Source organism: Lagopus muta, chromosome 4, assembly GCF_023343835.1.
Source record: "Lagopus muta isolate bLagMut1 chromosome 4, bLagMut1 primary, whole genome shotgun sequence".
Lineage (NCBI taxonomy): Eukaryota > Metazoa > Chordata > Aves > Galliformes > Phasianidae > Lagopus > Lagopus muta.
In genome coordinates this window covers 7,877,702-7,894,233 of record NC_064436.1, presented here as the reverse complement: position 1 = coordinate 7,894,233, position 16,532 = coordinate 7,877,702, and the positions used below count along the sequence as shown (strand labels likewise).

At 37.5% G+C, this 16,532-nt stretch overlaps 1 long non-coding RNA gene across 1 annotated transcript in view; it reads right to left on the bottom strand.

Moving 5' to 3' along the window:
- LOC125692035 (uncharacterized) overlaps nt 1–13,892 on the bottom strand; it is an 82,557-nt gene extending 68,665 nt beyond the window's left edge. Inside the window, exon 1 of the long non-coding RNA XR_007376421.1 lies at nt 13,841–13,892. This is a non-coding gene — a long non-coding RNA (uncharacterized LOC125692035). The remainder of the gene's footprint in view (nt 1–13,840) is intronic.
- Between the last annotated feature and the right edge of the window lie 2,640 nt (nt 13,893–16,532).

The window sequence follows — 16,532 nt, the reverse complement described above, 5'->3', positions numbered from 1 at the left end:
CAGAACTGGATGCAGTATTCCAGGTGGGGTCTCAGAGGAGCAGGGTAGAGGAACAGAACCACCTGCTGGTCATGCTTCTCTTGATGCAACCCAAGACACAGCTGGCCTTCTGGGCTGCAAGCGCACACTGTTGGTTCATGTTCAATCTTTGATTGACCAACACTCTCATATCCTTCTCCTCAGGGCTGCTCTCAAGCTGTTTCTCCACCCAACCTGTTCCCCTCCCCCTCACATTACATTGCTGTTACTTGCCACAGAAAGATTCCTGTGTTAGCCTGTCAGTGCACTTCAGTAACCTTCCAAGCTTAGAGTTGGCATACATACATACTGTCTCTTAGATTTGTGTGAAAAACAATAGCACTGCTCATACGTAATGGAAATAAAAACCAAAATCAGTGACATTTTACAGCTCAAATGATGCTGCCATGTAATATTGACAGACATTTAGTACAAAGAGCTGTAACTAATTACGCTCTCTTTGATTCCACAGAAAAATGATGCTGAAAGCATGCAATACTTTCAATTCATCAGCTGAGCAGTGAAATACAAAATGGAACTAAACATGGTGAGATGTTAATTAACACTGCAGCAAAAAGACTTAATTCAGTCAGATGACCATTGGCACTATTAGAAACTGTAAAACAGTATTTCATTTGCAGGAGAGAGACATTTCGTCATTAGAAATTTTGATGACCATGTCAGTAACAACGTTATGATTAAGTGATGACAAACAAGTCATCTAGAATAGACATTCTCATTTTCCTCCATTTTGAGTCACCTTGCAAGCTCTTCTGTTCTTCATTTCTCTAAGGAAGTATGAGGTCATTGCAGGACCAAGTTAGTAGACAGCAATACATCTATAAAAGCTCACTGTATGCTTGTATACACAAAACTCTGATTCTCTTTGGATAAATACGTGGCTTTAGTCAGACATCCATAAACTTTAAGAAGTTGCAATGCCATTGTCGAATACTTGATAAAAGTTTAGAAGCGAAGCCAGCATTACAAGCTGAATTTAAAAGCAATTTCACTGTAGTAATTAAAACCTAAAAGATTTAGTCATAGATGCGTAGCAAATGATTAAATACCACATACGCAACACTGAATTTAGACCTGGACACATTCAAAGTTGATCAATATAGTAAGTCATGTTAAAAGCAGTGGGAACAGGATGAGGGGAGAAAGTTTTTCAGTTGCTTTTCTTAAGAAACACGGAGTTAATTGTTCTACAAATCTATGATCTAAATCTGATCATTTCTTTACAACAGACTTGAAATGACTTCCTATTGCACTGAATGCACAAACAGAAAGTCCACATTCAAAGTTTACCACAACAAAAAAGCTACAAAATCTTCATTTTTGCATTACGCAACTGAAATAACACATGAATTTTGATACCTTGGACTAGGATTTCACAAATAGAACTATGTTCTGGACAACAAAAAATGAATTCATATTTTTTCTTAATCCCAAAACTTGAATCAAAATACATATATATGTACATATATATATATATATCCCTCTTACACTGTACTAACTCTCATTGCCTTCAAAGCTGACTGAAGTTACTGAAAAAAATCAGATTCATGCATTGAAAACAGTAGGAGATAATACACTTTTTTTTGGCACTTGCGCATGGAGGAGGCTCAACATAAAACACTGAGTTCTGGAAATTGGAAATTGATTAAAAATTTGATCCTCAACAGGAAAACTCTCCAGTTGTTAGAAAGATACATATAAAACTGAGTTGCCTAGTAGAGAAAAGATTTATATTTTATCGCCAGTAAAGCTGCACATTAAAGCAGCTGGTGGGGCGGTATCAATTCCCATGGATCATGAGTCAGCTGCTTTTCAACAGCATACAATGTTCAACTCAATACTACAACCAAGGCTAATACTATTGTACCTTCTAATTGAACTATATTTGCATCTCATTTTGGAGTGGGACTGATTTCCAGTTCAGTTGTTTTGTGAACTAACCAGATCATCAGGAAAAAACAGATTAAAAAAATTTATTGGAGTGGCATTATGTAATGAGCAGGAACTCATTACACAGCACTGAAGGGCCGATTCTTCTAATTCCCGAGAGTAATGCTTAATAAAATGACCATTTCTGCTCAAGTGCAGAAGAATTCACGAACAGATGATTCACATAAGTATTTACAAAATGAGATCTCTTTGACCTTCTAATCACATTATCGCATACACTCTGAAGTTACAGTGTTAATAGCCATGTTTTACGGCACTGTATTCACATACTCTAACTATTTTCAGAATTACAAAGCCATATAGCAGAAGTTATTTTTTCCCCCTTACTCCACTAAGGTTGAAAATGTCATTTCTGATGACTTACACTGCAGTATTAACTCTGGTTGCTACACATAGAAGCTGATCCTAGTAGGTTCGCCAATGTTAGTTAAGGATTAAGTAATGACTGGAAGGCTTTTTGTTATTGTTGAAGTCTAACGAATAAATGTTTGCAGGAAGAGATCTCAAATCAAACCATAATCCTGGCTGCTTAATATAGTTCAAATTAGATTTTTAAGTTCAGAGAGATTACCATTTATGCTGCTTGTTTATTCTCAAATATTTCATTTAGCTGTACTAATATACAACAGCAAATCTTTGTTGATCTAAAACACTGTTCTATAATATATAAGAATTACTTAGTATTTGAAAAGCACACACGGTATGATAGGCTTTGCAGAGAGCAGAGAATACACAGTATGAACATTGTGCATTACACAAGTATTGTGATTTAACAGATCCTGTTTACTTTGTTTGGTTATGGAACAAAAAGAAAAGCATCACTTAAACTGTAATGGCTTGATTTGATTCCTAGAAACACAATAGCTTGAACACTTCATCCTTCAGAAAAATATTACAGAAAAGAAATCTTATTCAAACAGTGTAGGCAATACAGGCAATGATGCCGGCCCGTGAGATGATAGGGTTTTGACTGCGACGCTGTATCTTGCCCCTGCACAACTACCACTTCCAATCCAGCACTGATTAGAATGGTCTGTAAAACAGACTTTAAAGCCCTCTTTTCCCATAGTACTTCTTATAATCAAAGCAGTGAAACGCCTAACTTTCTTGCCTATCTTGTCTACCTGTTAGGAATTTCATTTTAGATTTTTCTACCTACTTAAAGCCTTACAAACTCTTCCTATCCAATCACAACATCAGGACAGTCTGCTTTCCAGCCCACAGCAGAGAGTTGTGAGCCTGGAAAAAGAAACAGGGAAAGATCTGATTCTGCATCTAAATCCTGAACAGCCTTGTTTACCAATGTCACCGATGACAAACTTGGTAATTTCATTTCTTCATAAATATTTGAAAGTTACATTCTGCTAGGTGGATATCTGTTCATTCGATCTAATGGCTGTCCTTTCAAAAATGTCATAGGAAGCCATTAGCCTAGCTTCAACAGAGTTAAATGGGTAGAAGTAAATGGGGATTGCTGAGAACAATATCCTTTGCCCACAGCACAGCAATGCCAGGGTTGGATAAATTTTATTACCTTTAATAGCATTTGCAGCTATGCAAGCTAAGCCAATGACATGGGTAATCAAATCTCAGGCTCATAAGACAAAAACCTGTGGCTATCAGAAAGGAATCCCCACCACCTCAGGCTCACACACAGTGCTGCAGATCCAACAGGCTGTCACTACAGGAAAAGCAAAGTGACAAGGTACAAGGACGAGAAAATTGGTATGGATGGCAAAGAAAAACACTTTGTATCAGAATTGATCTGAACCACAGTCCGTTCTTACAGCATCTTAAGTGCTAAGTATGGGAAACTTCTAAAATCTCCCTATCATCCCTGCATCCTCCAGATTGCAAGCCTACAGCTTTGGCACTTCTCTAATCTGTCCGTAACAGGGAGACATGCTGTACTGCCAAGAACGTTAAAGTCCCCAAGAATATCAGGTGCTTTCTACAATGATCTGGGACTGAAAAGTTTGGGAATAAAATGTTTTTGGTCAGACACAGTTGTGTCACTGCCCTCCCTGGGAGGGGCAGTGCAACCTAGGTGGGAAAGGCTTCAAAGCATTCGTGCTGTCTGCTCAGTAAAACCATCTCATTTCCCTGATTGCTGCCTAATTGTACAGGCTGAGCAGAATTTAACTGGGAATAAAGAAAGAATAGTAACCCCAAAACCATTTAAGTAAAACTAAGGTTGTAATTATTTTCCTACTTACATGGCTGTTCCTTCATTATTTCTTGGCCTGCTGTGTTTTTGTGGTCTCACCTCTACAGTCTTAGGCTTTTCACTGAATGAGGCACAGCGCTGCACTTCTGGAATATTTCAAAAAGGCAGGCAAGCTGCAATTACAGCAGGACTTCACACCTCTACATTGGAACTGTGTAAACACACTGCAGATTATACAGCTAATACATGAATAGATGAAACAAGAAACACTTAGTCCTGATCTACCAACTACTTGGTAAAGATCTATTCCATGTCAGCTACTGTGGCTATTAAACCTTGAACTTTGGACAGATATATTCTATACCACATAAACAAAAAAATATTCTTCAAACAAGTAAAAGACAAATCAGAAACGTCTATTTGAGACACGTGGAGAAAAATGGAAGTAACTTTTTTCTTTTTTGCAAAGGACTCCCTTCCAAGAACACTGCATTGCAGAAAGCATTTAGCTTGTCATGTTTTTCTATTACTTTATTTTACACTTCATTCGTTTCTATTACATAGCCTTGCACTTTATTATTAGGGTGTTCTGTTGTTGAAAACAAGCATACAAAATTCTGATTCAGTTATTCCAGCAGATTTTTTTTTGTCAGCATTTAAAGTGAAACAAATGAATGACTGTGATACTCAACAGTTTTAATAAGATATGTTGACTCTTGAGTAGCCACAGCCCTTAGGTGCCCCAAAACAATAATGCTTTTATATAAAAAATGAATATTGATTAATGGGTTGTAACTTCTTTTTTTGAAGTTGAGCCCTTAGCTATACTTGTCATGTAATCTGTCATGAATCATCTAATGTATCCATCAAGCAGAGAGATACCAAGAAAACTGAATTTTTCCATTGCAAAACACCTCCCCATCATAAGCATATGTCCTGTGTTGCCCTGAACAGAGGACAGACACACAAGTACTGACAAACCAGCTACTCTCCCTGACATACGCTTAGATTTATGCATGAATTACTTCCTCAGAAGTTTCAGCAATACAGTCACCACCTGTGAAAACAGCAAGGATCTACTTTAGGTAATATCCTATTCACACAGAACTTCTTTATCTGCCACTACTATTAGTAGAAAACATCACTTATTTTCCAGAGCTCAAGATACGTTTGTTATTAATTATTTGCAAACATAGTTTTTCAAGCAAAAAAACACACCAAGCAACCATTACTGTTAGGAAACAATCTAAAGCACTGTTCAGCCAGCAAGAGTTGGTATGCTGAAATTTGACTGGACAACCAACTTCAGATCAAATGCAAAAAATACGTGCCAATTAATCCCCTTATGTGATCAAAGAAGCAATGAAAGGAAGCTTACATCAATATGCACAATACCCAGAATAGGAAAAATGTGAATAGCAACACAGCAGGTTTTCTCTGCAATTTGAAACACAAGACTCAACAAGCAGCAGGTGGCCGAGAAGACAGGCACAGAGCCAGGTAACATGCTGTTGCTGCTATCGGCCACTCACCTGAAGAGCATCCCCAAAACTTTCTTCCCTTGCCACCCTCAGCTTGAACATTCTGATGAATTTGCTTTCCTCACCTGGAGCTGCTGCTTGTAAAATAAAAGGAACTAGACAATCACACTTGATTTTTTTTCGAAGCATTACTCGTATCACTACATCCCATTTCATTAACTATGACATAAGGCTGGTGCAGTTCCCTCTGTAGTACTCACCACACATAAAGACAACAAGCTGGGTCTATTTCTTCTTTAATCTCTCCCTCAAATTCAGCTTGTTTCACCACACTTAAAATCCAGTTAGAGTAGATGTAATAAACCACCTGCATGTAATAAGCACTGAGAGTTTTACCTACAGGTTCTAGAAAACCCACTGTTTCTTCTCATCATTTCTGAAACCTTTCTAGACGTAAGTAAGAATGCTCACTTTCTTACTGTGTTTCACATGAAAATTTTCCTCATCATACACGCTGCGATTCTCTACAATTTCTCTCGTAACTCCACATGCTCTGTTACCTACTGCTAAAGAAATGACTTTTTTCAACAACATGTAAAATATGGGTACTTCCATTCTCACTCCAGAACTACAAGAGCTTATGACAGAAGCCACAGTGTGTAAGGCATGGCATTCCTTAAATCTGGGTATACTACAAATCAATCTATCCCAATAATTTTTTGGGGAATAAGTACTTTATTCAGTATGCCTGGAAGCACGATGTACAAAATTTACAGATTCAAAAGGATGGCTTTCCTTTAACATCTCTCTGTTTCACAGAAAAAGCATTTGTTATTTAAATGTTATTTTCAGAGAGCCTAAACAGTCTTTGGGTTTTTTTTGGAAGATACAATATAATTACGCATGTATTGATCTTACTAGGTGGCAGAATTTGGAACTGGTCACCAAAATCCTTAAAAAATGCCTTGCTGTTCTTGTCTAAAATATCTCTCTGCTTATAAATATTAAAACTTTTTTTTTTTCCCAAATAAATATAATTATCACATTTAGGCCAAGAAGAGTACAGTTTTAAAGCCCTGTTTTAGATTGTGATCTCCCAGCATTTTCCAAAAGTGTATAAAATTGAAGTATAAATCTTCTATCGAATATGAATGCATATATTTAAAAGCAAATTATTTCCACTTTCAAAATCAACAAGATTTTAATAAATCATATTTGCTAACTGAAGCAGCTTGGGAAAAGCTAGGCTGCAAGTTTACTTAGTTTCATCTTTCAGATTAATAAATCCTACACAGCTGTGGAAACACTGGACACTTTCCAGAGGGAAAAGCTAGTTTAAGATTAAGGAGTTGTCTAAAAATCAAACTGCAATGCTACTTGGCATGTTGAATCAATTTTGAAATAGCATTTTGGTTTTTAGCACCTTTATATTATCAACCTGATGAAGTCTTGTGGCACAAAATGATCAACTTTCCCACAAAAGTCAAGAAAACAAAAGGTTCTCATGAAGGATTACTACATGATCGCAGTATGTATAATCATACCAGACAGATGAGAAAGAACAAGTTCTAGAGATGCTGAACTGTAGAGTCCTAAACACTTTCTCTACAGTCTGTTTATATTTACCACAGATTTTTATTAAGTATCTCTCAAACACTGGACTTCTTCCCCCTTAATTGATATTACGACTTAAAAAGCAACATTTAAAAGCCCTACACAAACACTAAGTTTCAAATTGCCAACAATCTCTGAAAGAAAATTCTTTCCAAGTCATTTTTCATTTGTCCCGTGTGGATTCGAATGCGTTGCATACTATAAAGCTGTCACAATCTTACATCATGAGAATAGGGGAAAACGCAGAGGTAGCACCACTATGGGTTATAAAGCTCAGGAAAGGGAACTTGGACAGAAACCCCAGAAATATTGCATCTCAATGTTACACCAACTGTTTTTAATGCATTTTTAATTTACCAGTTACTGCATGACAAAGCATCACTTCCCTTCAGGGTTAAGCCATTAAGTTAGCAAGCTATTCTGTATGTAATTTTAAAACAAAGCCGCTACAAATATAACAAAGAAAATTTGAGACTCTGAGCAGACAGACTTGGACATTTCACTCATCTAGTCAAGCAGTGGTACATGCGATTTCTAATTTCACTGGGTTTACACAGTTATCTTTATTATTGCTGCCTTTGGCCACGAAATAGATGAGAACATTTAAAACACAGAAACCGCAGGAAGAATCTAATGCAGAATGCCTCCACAATCATCTCCTTTTGTGATGTTCTTTACGTAGAGACAAATGTAGATATTAAAAATATCTCAGCTTTCCCACTTGATGTTCTGCATACTTCAAAATGACTCAAGTAAAAAAAAAAAAAAAACAATTGCCTATGTCACTCAGTGAAAAGAATTCCCAGTGTAGGCAGGTGCAGGATGATGATTTGCCCTCCATTACTTTCTGCTTACAAACCCCAAAGTACATTAGCAACCAAAATCTTCACATGGGAATCTGAAGCATGAGAGAAATAAAGCTAATGACAGTATTTGCACAGTAGAAGCACCTTCTAGGAAGCAAATGTCTACATTCTGCTTTAGTGGAACAAGATTCACTCACTGCCTTCCCCTCTCCTAGCACCAGGAACAAGGAGCACAACATCTGAAGCTGTTTGGAAGAACAAAATGCTGAGCAGAAAAATAAAACAAAAGCAAAACCATCCAGCTGAAAGCTTCCAGGAAAGGGAAACATCACCAGCCAGCATAGTCTAATGAGACTCATATGCATGCAGTCTCTTAAAATGCCTAGTACGACTGGAATAAGGAAGGTGGGTAAGAGGAGCGGATGGGAAAAACTCTAAATCCTTACTGCAGAAAAGAGAAATCGTATATTCCAGGAGGAAGAAAACAGAACCTTAAAACAAGCTATTGCATAAACGCTGCCTAAAGAAACCAAGAATGACCTCACTAAAATGCTCCCTAATGACACGGTTTCAAGATAGACACAGTTGAGTCTCTTTGTGATAAAATATGTATTCATTGTTGGATTGACAACAGCTTCTAAAAATAACATACAAAATTGAATAATCCTAAGTCATACTGTCATTAATAATTGAAAATTATTGCTGAAATTTTATTAGCCTAATTGAAAAATGGAAACATACCAGAAACTAAATCTCATTTTAGCATAAGAGAAAACAAGTATTTCCAGTCTTACTTTAGAACTGTAACGCAAATGAAACTTAGTTAGCCATACAGAACAACATATACCTAATGTTATAGGCAACCATGCATTGTTTATTTCTGCTGCCATATTATTTCTATCAGCTTACTGCTACGTAGCATTGACACAGAAATGCTCCCCTCCCTGCTTTCAGCAAGCTCTATCAAAATGGAATCAAATCTCAGATGAATAAGCCTTTCTCAAACCTGCTTCATTCTTCCGAATGGGCTTCCACAGACCGTGTGCAACAAGTCAAAACATCTTGGGATAAAAGCCAGCTGTATGAAGGTATCACAGGATGAAATTCAAGTAGCAAAAAAAAAAATACACTTGTGTGAAACAGTAAGATATCCAGTGATACAACATTACACAAATAAATACTGCGCAAACTCAAAGTCTTTGAGACACTGAAAACTAATCAGTGCAATTCAACTTCTTATTACCTATTTCACTTTTGATCATTGATTACTATGGAGTAGCAAGACTTGATTTGGCAGACCTGTTTCACATACAGCGTGACAAATCACATTTGCTTGCACGAAAGGGCAGGTGCTCACTTCTGCACAGGTAAGTAGTTTTCATATTCTTCTATTGATACAATTCTCATACGTAGAGCACATACAAAACGTGTTCAGCTCCTATATTACAGCTATAGTAAGCTCACTACCTCCAAGATCTTGGTAGAAAATTATAATCTGTATACATATTTACAAATCAAATACTTGTCTCATAAACCATTCATTTGTTTGAGTACACTTTAAAATCTTATTGTAACAAGTAACTCAGTAGGCAACAAAAAACAGCCTATAACAATGCAATGCAGAACCAATTTTCAGCTGATAATTATCAGGTGAACAATTTTTAAAAGTAAATGCCTAAGACTTCAGTTTAAATTAGCTGCCTAAGCCGTGACAGCAAGGAATTCTGCTTAACTTTCATGTTTGTTTAGCAATACATTATGTGTATCATCATCACTGCAAAGCATATGTGGGATAACAAGAAAAAAATGAATTTGTATCTTTTGCTTATAAAGAATACTTAGGAGTTTTTGTATGTTTTCTGTAGAAGATATTAGAATTGTGGAAATAGGTGTAACTCATAATTTACTAAACATGACATTCTTCAAAACATTTCACTTCATCTGGAGATTTCTAACAGTAAAAATAGGCTGACTTGTTTTAAAATGCAGCATATAACACCTCCGTTGTGCTTTCAGTCACACACTTGAGTAACTTTTTTTTTTTAAGCTCTTAGCTTGTAATGTAATCATATTCTATTAAATACTTAATACTTAAGACAGTATTCCATTACTTATTTATAGGCTATGACCACACCAACAAGAATAGCTTGAGGGGGAGGAAGGATGATGTGCACAGTCTGTATTTAATCCTACCTTTTTACCTACTGTAGACATTCAGCCTCACACTCGCTGCAAGCCACACAAAATATCTTCCCTACAATTCCTTTCCTCTGCTAAATGAAGAAGAACAACACCACACACCCAACTGAAGTCCCGCTGTCCATTAAAGTCCCACTGTCCCTGCACACCAGGCAAATCAGGATACAAAGCACAGAACAGCGTGATACCGTCTTCATCAGGGACACGTGGGATGTATTCCCCCACTTCACTGTTCTCTATACTCCCCAAGACTGACTGCCCCATAACAGCCATCCTCAAACACAGCACGCTTTGGGATGTACCCCTGGACAGGTATTTCCCATAATGCTTCCGAGGACAAATCTCTCCCCGGGGCAGAGACCCCCAGGTGGTCTCCAGACTTACTCTGAGGACGCCTCCTCAAATTCCACTCACGCAATATTTCTGATATGAATAAAAGACATGTGTTTGAAATTTCTGACCAATGAGCCTTTATAAGATATCTGCATGTAAGAAATATCAAATAAGCATGAAGGGAAGAGTTCTGTTTGCATTTTACAGAACATACTTGAAATATGCCTCAAGAATACACAAAACTAAATGTTACTCAGAAAAAATTATTTCTTCACTATATTCTTCAGTTTTTTCCATTTTCTTATCACGATTTTCTTTACCATCAGTAGGTACGATTAATCACTCAGAACTTTTCCAATGCTTTCCATTCATTAGAAAACAATCTCCAGTTACTAAAGTATAAATAAAAATGGCCATTATAACTACCAGAAGTCTAAAAAAAAAAAATAAAATAAAATAAAATAAAAAAGAAAAACCATACCACAAAGTAACATTTCAACTGATAGCAGAGAATAGTAAGGGCTGTATATTAGGGGTTACACCCTTCAGTACAATTAGCCAGAATAATATTTATGTATTACACTGCACGTGTTTGTTCAGTTTTTCTATTGTAATGATGCGTCCTTTTGATTCTACTTTTTCCTTCAGAAGAATTGCCTTAACATTTAGCTTGCAAACTAATGTGCATATTAGCATAAACCTGTGCTTAACATTTATTCTATAGGCCTCTAGACAAAAGCCTGAGTTAGTGTATAAGGTCAGGAAAATAGGCTTTGTAAATGTTACAACAGTAAACCATGAGGTTCAGCAGAATGTTAAGTTGTGTAAATTTTTTTTTAATTCAGCCGAATCAAGCCTACTTAATATAAACTTTAGAAAAATAGATAAAAAAGCAATAAGGAATATTTAAACATAAGCGAAGTACGTACAGAGAGAAAACTGTCTATAAAAAGTAATAAAACGGTTAAACTTCAACTCTTCTGTTTACAGACTTAATAAATTTTCAAACCCAAAAGTGCGTTTTCATTTGCTCTGTGAAAAAACAGGCTATAGGAATAGCCTTGATATACCTGATGTAACTACAGTATTCTCGTAGCTTAGCTGAGAACGCAATTTAAAAGTTACTTTTGATTACTGCAACAGTTCCCTATTCTAATAATACAGTCACCAGATGAATGTATAAGATTGTTACAGGTATTCAGAAAGAGCTGCAAGGAAGGCCACAAAAAAGCTATTTCTCCTAAGCACAGCTGGGTGGAATGATACCAGAGTAAGACATTGAAATTGATTCCTGCCAAATGGGAAGAACAGGATGCTTTAAGAGTTTCTTGTGTTGGTTCACCAGCAAGGCAAATGACAAACAACTAAAGCAGAAAGTAATTAAGAAAAGGAGTAAGAGCAATTGCCATGATCCAAGATAAAATATTCCAAGTCCCTCAGGGCCCTGTTAACAAAGGCTGACACGCGCTCAAGAGTCTCCAGTTGCATTAGGGAAATAGCACACAGGCCTGCAGAATTTGAATCCCAGTACAAAAGAGTTAAACATGGCTGAAATACTTGCATTGAAAACACACCAGTATGGAAGAAAAAGACGTATATAGGCTGTCCTTATGCATGCCTGACACCTGCCTGCTCTCCATATGTTACAGCTCTATGTGAAAACTATTTGATTGCTCAAATATTTAAGAACCACACAATGTTTGGGGAGAGCACTGGGGTTTTAAGCATGATAACTAGTCAAGAAAGCTACCTACTAACAAGAAAAAGTAACAGAAATCTAAATGAAAATGAACTCAACCCTTGAAGTCTAACTGGTTATTGTTCATGTATTCTGAATTACCCTTGAGGATAAGAGAAAAAGTAATAGCCTTGGGAGACCTTTCTGTCAGTATCTACTGAGACAGCGTTGACACTAGAGGATTAGAAGAACATTTTACTTAGCATGAAAGGATAAAGCCACAACTGACATAAGGCACTGAACTGCCATTTAGATGACAGAGCACTTGGTTTTACAAGCTTTTTTTCTGCCGGTGCCTAGACCTAACACTGGAGCATCAGACCTTACTTTCCTTTAACCAGTGGAGCTGAGCAACATCTTTCCATCAGCTGCCACTCTGAAAGCTCTCCTGATTAGATAGGAAATTGTTCATTACTGCATTTCATCTTCAGGAAGCCCAACGTTTTTTCAACAGACTTAAAATACATGAACAGAGAAGCCTGGTATGTCAGACCAAAAGTGCAGTGACCCTGTTATATAACATTCAACAACGGCTATTCACAGGTTTTTAATTCATAGGTGTTTAAAGAAAGAGTGTAAGAAGGAAGATTCACAGTAATATCGGGAGAGAGAACCTTCCAGGCAGTGCATCTGAAAGTCACTGTTTTTGTCACCAACAGACACTGAATGTCCACAATTTTTTCCTCAATCTTTTGTTCCTATACCCTAGAAACAGTAAGTTTAAATTCTTAACTTCTTCCTTCAAAGTGGAAAAAAGGGTATTATTTTGTATGTTAGAACGTTGCCTGAATAATGTCATTGAGCACTTCTTAGAATTGGATTGTCAGAAGAGGAGCAATCACTCCCTATTCACCTTTTCTATACTCCCATAATTTTAATAAACCTCCATCACAATTCACCTCTTCTGTAAATGTCCTTCTAATTCGTCAAGCCAGTTTGTTTCATTGTTCTTTTAAGGCTCTCCTCAGCCACACCTCCGGTCTTCCCAACTTCGGGCCTATTCTGGGACTTAAATGTAATTCCATGCTTTCTTTCCCAAGTGCTGAGAACTAAATTAGAGCCCAACATTGCATATATGTTGATGCAGCTGTTTTATCTTGTCCTTAAGTGCATTACTTTGCATTTATGAATACTGTAGTTCTGCATGCCTTTCAGTCACATCCTAAGAGCATTCTTTAGAAAGTCAAATATAAAGCTGACTGAACAGCTGTGTACTTAACCATCATGTTACTATTTACCCTTTTTTTCCCAGATTAAACACAAAGGTTTTCCACTGTATGTTCTATAAGATTTCAACAGGAAACCCATCCTATTCAGAGCATTATAACAAAACAACGTATTGCAGCTAACATATTTTATTTCTTTGAAACCACACCTCACTTTGTGAAAAGTCATACTACACTACCATGTGCTCAGTGTAAAAATCGAAGAATAGTACGATGCTATAATCACAAAATAAACAAAAGAGTTAGGCAAAGCAGACTATGACAACAGAAAACAATAGAAAGCTTACCCCTATCCTGGGCACACTCACAAAACACCAGCAGAGCAGACCACCGCAAGAGATCCTTCCCCAGTGGTAGCCAGCTCTTAAACAGGTCTAGGAGAGGTGCAGCCAGGCTCCACCCCTTCCGGCACACAGGAGAATTGCCTTCACCTGTGCTCCTCTGTGCTCGCCTCAGGTGATCAATCAGAGGTTCATGCCCTTACTCAGCACTTTCCATACACTCAGTCACTTCATTGCTTAATTTCCCAAGTACTCTTAGCTAATATTATGCTCACCGTAGGTTTGTTACAGCACTTTTCCTCATTTTAGTCTAAAACTCCTGTTACCAATACTGCAGTTGGAGCCTGCTCAAGGAAGGATCTCTGAGACTTCCACAGAATCACAGGCATGAGGTTTACTGATCTGTAATTCTCTAGATCTTCCTTTCTCCCTTTCTTAAAAAGGGAGTGAAGTTTCCCTTTCTGTACTCGCTGTGGCCTTCATCTGACAGCCACAAATTTTCAAATTTTCAAATGCAATGGAAAATGACTTGACAACTACATCAACAAGCTCCTTCAGGACCCTGGGATGTATCTTTTCCAGCCCCACAGATTTGTACATATTGAGCCTCATGAAGAGGTCACATACTTGCTCTGTTCTTACAGCAAGAAAGATTTTGCTCTCCTCAACCCCACCGGGAAGTTCAAAGGCCTAAGAGGCATGGGAATTCTGACTGCCAGTGAAGATCAACGTGAAGAACTGTTTGAGAATCTCAGCTTTCTCCATGTCTTGAAGCTATCTCTCCATTTTCATTTGAGAGGGTACACTCTTCTTTGTCTCTTTCTTCTGACCAAAGTACCTATTGAATTCGTTGTTATTTTTCCACATCCCTTGCTGAATTGATTTTCACCTGTGCCTCGGCTTCTCTTATCCATCTGCATGTCCAGATGGCATACTTATATTCCTCCCAGACGACGTGTCTCTCCTTCCACTGCCTGTACTTTTCCTTCATTGCCCCCATTTTTACTAGCAGGTCCCTTCTCAGTCATGAATCAAGTTTCCTACCTGCTCTGCTGGCAGATGGAGAGTTCTTGTGTTCTCAGAACAGTATCCTTAAAGAAATGCCAGCATTTTTTGTTCCTATGTCCCCGAGGAGGCTTTCCCAGGCGATTTCATTCAATACTTTCTTAAACAGCTGCAAGTTTCCTCTCCTGAAGTTCAAGGTCCTGACTCTGTTCCTATCTAGGCCTATGTTCCTCAAGGTCACAAACCCCACTAGGGCACGGTCGCGACAGTCCGGACTGCCTCCAACCTTAACCTCTTTAATGATCTCTGCATTGAGATCACCAGGTGAGGACTAGATCCAGTTGCATTTCTCATTCGTCTGTCCAATATCTAAACCAGGAAGTCATCCTTCAGCCTCCTCGCTTTTCTGCACCTCAGTGTCTTAGCTAATTTAACACCATGCTTGACTATCTTGTCACTTAATAGAAGCTTATGATCTACCTCACAGTGATAGAAATCCAAAGACACCAGGACTTCTCCTAATGATGTTACAGAGCTTAAAAGGAAGTGGCTTAATGAAACTCATCCTGTCTTTCAAAATCAAGAGCAGAATTATTCATTATCTGGTTTCTCAAGGAAAGTAAACCACCTTTGTACAGCTGACTGTAAGTGACTTTTTACAGCTTCCAGTGATCTGGATAATGACTTAAAAAGAAGTACATTCAACATCACTAGTGTGGCAGATCAAGCCCTTAGCTGGCATTCTGATATATTCTATTCCCACAAGCAAAGGACTTAAGTTTCTAATCGAGGGACAAAAAGCTCCACTTCTACATTTTCGTAAGAATAATAAAAAGTGACAGAGACCATTGATAAAAAGGAAAAACTGAGTGCTTTTCTTTTCTAAACTGAAGATATGTTGGATGTGGTTCATTTGCAGCTAACGCTCGCTCTACTTGCTCCGTGGAAAAGCAATCACCATGAAGTACCTGCAGGATCTCAGTCCCGCCAGTGGCAGCTGACTGACGAGATTGAACTCAGTTTCTAACATTCATACAGAAACAGGTACTCTCTTTAAACTCACAGACAACATACCTTGAATTCAAGAGAAGTTAATGGGACCACTTTTGGAGCAAAGCACATGCCAGCTGTCACACCCTAACTTCTGAAAATACTTTGCCAAAACAGTAAAACTGAAACTGTGTAATAACAGCTGCTGCTGTTATATCACAACATATATTTTACAGATGCTATTTTTAGCTGAAGCCTTAAAAAAATTAAATACTCATCTCTTCTTATATTATTGCAGGGCATCTGTTCTGTGGCAAGTTTATGACTCATTATCACTTCAATTCCATACTCCCCTTCGTATCTTCTTTGCTCACATACCTATCCTAACATCATGGCAAAGTCTTTCTGGTCAATTCTACATTCCTCCTCCTTCTGCTGGACAGCATTGATCTTAATGAAGTTGTTTTAATGTTAAGAGAATTATCAATTCATACTTTATAATTCATATAAACTTACGTCAGTATAATATCCAAACAGCATAGGACAATAGCTCCATAATGATTTGTGTGAGTACCACAATGTGTTTGGCAGTTAAAAATTATGAAAAAGAGATATCAGCCAGGGATTCTGAAGATTTAAAAATTGAATTGTATTCAGCTGATGTAAGCACACAGTTCTGATAAGCTCACTGGTAATGCTAGAA